The 5427-nt window shown below is 36.2% G+C and overlaps 1 long non-coding RNA gene across 1 annotated transcript; it reads left to right on the top strand.

The window, feature by feature from the left end:
• The first annotated feature begins 582 nt into the window (after nt 1–582).
• Nucleotides 583–3799, top strand: LOC129209737 (uncharacterized). The gene is made up of 5 exons (XR_008578181.1): nt 583–624; nt 1890–1928; nt 2477–2515; nt 3222–3251; nt 3666–3799. It is a non-coding gene; the product is annotated as an uncharacterized LOC129209737 (long non-coding RNA).
• Nucleotides 3800–5427: the final 1628 nt, after the last annotated feature.

Below are 5427 nucleotides of genomic sequence, written 5' to 3'. Positions count from 1 at the left end.
AATCTGTCAAAAGGTCCTTCTGTGATGTTTCATTCTGCCCAGGGGAAAAAAAAAAAAAAAAGTAACTGCTGTTATTTTGCCAATGCTTAAGCTCTTACGTTTCCTATGATTTTTTTTTTTTTAATAGGGATCTTCTCCCTCAGGAAGCAGCCAGTACGGTGGGCAGGTGAGTATATTCTCTTCCCATCCCATCACTCCTAACTCTTTCCCTGTACTGTTTGGATCAGGTCAGTTATTTGATGCTGAAAGATACATTCATTTGGCCATTTTACTAAGCTTAAATAGATGAGGAAATATAAATTAAATCTGTTTCAGCAAGCTGAATAAAAAAACCGGTTACAATGAATTACTGCTTTGTGTAAAACTATAATCACTATGCTGTATTTTGTAACACTGCTTTCTTGATTCAGAATAACAAATTGCCCTTGTTTTGGTGTACAGTAGATAGCTTACGTTTTAGGTACCCCAGGTTCTTTTTGTTTAAACAACATCCAAATAAGTTCATTTGAAGTACTGCACAAATTGTCTCGAGACAGCAATAGAAGATTTTTTTCATTCAATTAATAGATGTTTGACTTCTTACAGGGCTCATATCCTTCTGGAGGCAGACAACATGGTAAACCAGTAAGTAAAAGAATTCAAATTTATCTTTTTTCTTATAAACCCGTTAAGAAAAATTATATCCAGTCAGTTATGGACTAAACATTTTTCTGAGAATTACTTAAATATGCAAAGTGTCACATGATTTACTTATCTGGGATAATCTCAATAAATGCAAACGCAATATTTATTTTCACGCAGTTCAATAGTTTTGAGCCAGCATTTTACGCTGTAACTGAATTTCTAGTCATCTGATTCTAGTAATCACAGAATGAGATTACAGAATCCCTTTTGGGTTTTGGTTGTTTTGTGAGTTGGGTTTTTTGTGGTTTGGTTGTTGTTGTTGGTTTTGTTTGTAAGGGACTTCTGAACAGTTATTTCTGTTTAAATTCCCAGTAATCATACACTTTGTGCTCAGGGCTCACATTTTCATTTATTTTATATGCATTTGTCTGAAGTATTTCTGTCTTGCTTTGAAGAAAATTCTTTTTCTTTTTGAAGGAAATAATAGTTGATGTTTGACTATGCATATATTCATCTTCTCCCATTTCAGATCACTTTTTTTTTTTTGCTATGTAATTTAGACCTTGCTTTTGTTGTCATTCAATGGCAGGAGATATAAATAAGCACACACAATGTTTTAGCTTTTCTCTTATAGAAAACAAGATGCATCCACCTGCTATTAAAAAGTGGGCACAAATGTTACATGTTCTTATACCTGACTCATAAAAGTGAGACATTTTGTGTGCCATATTTGATGGCGTTTCTTAGTCAATGCTTGTAAGATATCCTCTTGGCAATGCCATTCAAATAAGCAGAGCAACTTTGCCAGAAAACTGAATAAGACTCTTGTAGAACATCTTCATTTTTCAGTATCCACGGGTATTTTCAGTTACTTTCTTTAATAGAGCCTTCTTCAAGTAGGGCTGTAAAGGACTCTAACATTTGCTTTCCCCTTCCCCCCCCTAAATCTAACTGTAGTCTGATCTATGTGAATTAATGTTTAGTTGGACCTTATTTTTTTCCTTTCTATATATTAAACACATCATAACTACAAAACGGCTCTTTTTTCTTGAGAACTTTGAATTAAATACTCTAGTACATCATTCAAAAGAATACTTGTAACAGAAAGATGTTAAATATTTGTATTTCAGATAAGCTTTTCTCCAGGATTTTTGGATGACTGGACACAAGACAGTGTTCATTCTCCTCTGGTCCTTTATTCCAAATAGCAAGAATGTAGTGAAGTACAAATAGGCTTAGAGTTGAAAACGGGTATCTTTTTTCAGGGTTCATCTTCCTCAGGAGGCAGTCATCAAGGAAAACCAGTAAGGATATTATTCTTTCAGTATACCACAACTAAGGTAGAAATGTGAATATTGGTATTTAAAATAGGTAACAATAATGATGCTGAAATTTAAAATTGTTATAACAGTAAGTGTCTGAGAAAACTGACCAATAAAAATAGGAATATTCTGTTGAAACTTGAGCCTTAGGATGAGGCAGCATTCATTCCTCTTATAGCAAAGTTTTTCATATATTCTGTTACTTATAGGAACATGCTTGGAACATTCTATTAAGAATTATGTATTTAAATAAGGATAAATGTTTCAGTTTCAAACTTTGTAGTTCAGTCAATAATATATTGCTTTGAAAATCCTCTGAAACTTGTCATGGAATAAAGAGGACATAGCTATGCTTACTTGAGACCATCCAGTTAAAATAGGGAAAAAAAGAGCAAGGAAAATGGTAAAATCAAAGTCAGTATCAAAACTACTACTATCTAGGGCATTTTCAAGACTGCTATGTGCTCTTTGGACACAATTCACGAGGAGTCTCATACATCAGAAATAAATGATTTATAATTATTTCACAGGGCTTCTCTTCCTCAGGAAGCACTTATTCTGGGAAACCGGTAAGGATACTTTCATCACAGCATTTTCATCTTCTTTTCTTAGTAAACAAAGAACCTGGGTGGTGGATAGGATAGAGCAATTTCGGGATAATTTGGTCTGAAGAGAACATTCTGTATTAATTACATTTACATTAGAGCATATTTAAAGAAACTGCTGTGGAAAATACTGCCTCAGCCTGGGAAAGCTATTTCAATACCAGTTACATTTTAAATCTGAATCTGTTTTGCTTCACATTCCAGTTGTGGCCTTGTTACTTTTTGCTGCCCTCTATTTTTAAATGCCTGTTCTCCTGTGTAGATGGTTATAGACTCTGGGTAGTTAATCCTTCACTTTTTTTTTTTTTTTTAAGCTAGATTGAGTTTTTCACTGGTTTTGGACTTTCTCTCCCCTTCCCCCTCAATACTCATCAATTTTTAATATCCCCTTTCAATTATAGGGATGGAAAACTCTGTATGGAATAGGATAATGAAATGAGACAAAAATAGGCTTTTTGGCTTTTCACCAATTTTAGCTGAAATTTTCATATGTAAGATGAGATAAGAGTGTGTAACTAAAACTATTTACGCAAAGCTGTTTTCCTCTTGAACAACTTAAAACTATGCTGTGGTAGGTTAAGCTATTAAAATTTTGTCGATCACAGGCAAAACTGTGTTCTAAACCATTGAGTGGGAACACTTCTAGACTTGTTTGTTTGTTTGTTTTCAGAATTCATCTTCCTCAGGTGGCAGTCAAGTGGTAAGCACTTTTACTCTTTGTAGTTTCTACTGGTTTCTTCCTATATGTATTGTAGAAATCTGAGAGTGTTGTTTATACTGTGAGGTATCTGTCAGATTTCCTGTATCAATAAATGTTTGAGAATACATGTGCAACATAATAAATGGCAGTATTATCAACAAAAATGAGTAAAAGTGGAACCACGTAAATGCTTTATACTTTTGATCCTGCCTATCACTTGAAAACTGAACACGTGTTGATTTATGTGTACTATAGATGTGCGCATGATCTCTTAACATCAGAGGTGTCTACATAATAGAAGGGGGCTAATAGGAAAAGATTTCTCTGAAACTTTCTATGCTTTTATAATAGTAATAAATAGAATTATTTTGAATTGGGTTTATCAAATTGCTTTTTTTTTTTTTTTTTTTATAGAGCTCTGCTGGGAAACACTCCACTCCCCCAATCCTGCTGCTATTCAGTGTTTTGAGTGCCTTTGCTCTCTCTGCTGCTACATCAAAATGGTCTATATGAACTTCTGAAGAGTCGCTTGGCACCCTAGACATGGAGTATATTCAGTAACATTAGATTAATTACTTGATGTAAGAAAAAAAATACCCTTAAGTCAAATTGGCAGATGCTGCTTGGCTGTTACGTTGTATGTCTAGCTAGTATGTCATGCCTCTTATTAGTTTACCTTTGGGTTTAGTCATTAGTAGATATCATTAGTTTTGTCAGTGTTTTAGGCATCATTTTAAGAGAGCATATTGTACCCTACCTACATGAGTTATTCTTATTTCCAGTGGGGAATGCAGTGAACACCTCCCTGAAATCTGATAGGTGCGATTAAATACTTAGAAAAGATTTGGTTATTAGCCAAAGCAAAGGAGGTCAAACAAATCGCTGTATATGCAAACTGAGCACCGTGCCTGGTCATCATCACATACAATAATGCTAACGTAAATATCTGATAGGCAGTCCTCCATAGGACAGTAGAAAAGATGCTAAAATAACTTCAGAGTATTGTTTTTAGCCTATTGTAATCAAATGCAAGTTAAATGTGCAGGTTGCAAAGCAAGCGAAATCCTCCATGGGACTGAAATTTTTGGAGGTTAATTAGAGTTTATGCATCAGCAAAGCCATACAGCTCAGATCAAAGAAATAGTGAACTCTGTTCAAACTGATCACAAATACCTAGAGTTCAGTAGAGAAGTGTATTGAGGCAATGCACCCCAGATTAGGCTGATAGTCTAAAAGCTACTGGAAAACAATGCATTTTCCCTTGGGAAGGAATGGAAATTTAATTAAGTTCATAAAACTGATATTATCTTGGCTCCTTTTCTCAAGTATTTAGTCTAACCTGTGATACCTGATATATCTGCAAATTTAATTTCAAGAATGATGCTGACATCTGCAAGCAGGTACAGTAAATGCGGTCACAGAAAGACCACGGCCCATTTTTGAGCTCAGGAGCGGTTCCTCATCTCGCAGCAAACTTTTGGAGCTGCCAGAGCCACTGTCTGTGTAGTGACCATTGCTCTGGCGCCACGTTAGTAGTGCTGTGTCTGTTGTACTGTACTGCTGCTCCCACAGCTCCTGCCTCAGTGGTAGCCGTGGGCTAAGCTCGTTTGGTGTTAACAAAGTGCATTCTCCTAACGCATACTTCTAATTAATGTCTTATTGAACTCGTGCCTAGTATTAAAATTACATTTATTTAGTAGTATGCTTGTCTCCCTATGGTTTACAACTGTAATTAATGAAATTACTTCCATTCAAGTTCTGCTACCAACTTCAGTGGGGCCAGGATTTCACCCAGTTTTGTCTCTCGTGTGATATGCTGCACAGGACACGCTATCCTTTGCCAACCATCACTATATCAACCTAAGTATCTGAAGCTGTGATTGAAGCATAAAGGAGTTTTACCTAAATATGATCTTCAAAATTTGGTGGACAATTTGTTTTTGGAATATGCAGTAAGGTTCTCTTTGAGAGGTCCGTATCTTAATTTTAACCTGCCTTGCACGTCTTTAATAAATTTATCATGGATTTCATACAAACCGCTCGTGTCGTGCCCTGCAGCACTACCCCTACTGAACGACTCCTTTCAGTCCCGTGACGGCAGAGCCTTCGCTGGGCGGCGGCTGCGTCTGGTGGCGCCGGCCCCGCGCACCGCCCCCCAATGGCCGCTGAGGCGGCC

This window comes from Grus americana, chromosome 8, assembly GCF_028858705.1.
Source record: "Grus americana isolate bGruAme1 chromosome 8, bGruAme1.mat, whole genome shotgun sequence".
NCBI classification, from domain to species: Eukaryota; Metazoa; Chordata; class Aves; order Gruiformes; family Gruidae; genus Grus; species Grus americana.
This window is presented reverse-complemented; position numbering and strand designations above follow the sequence as displayed.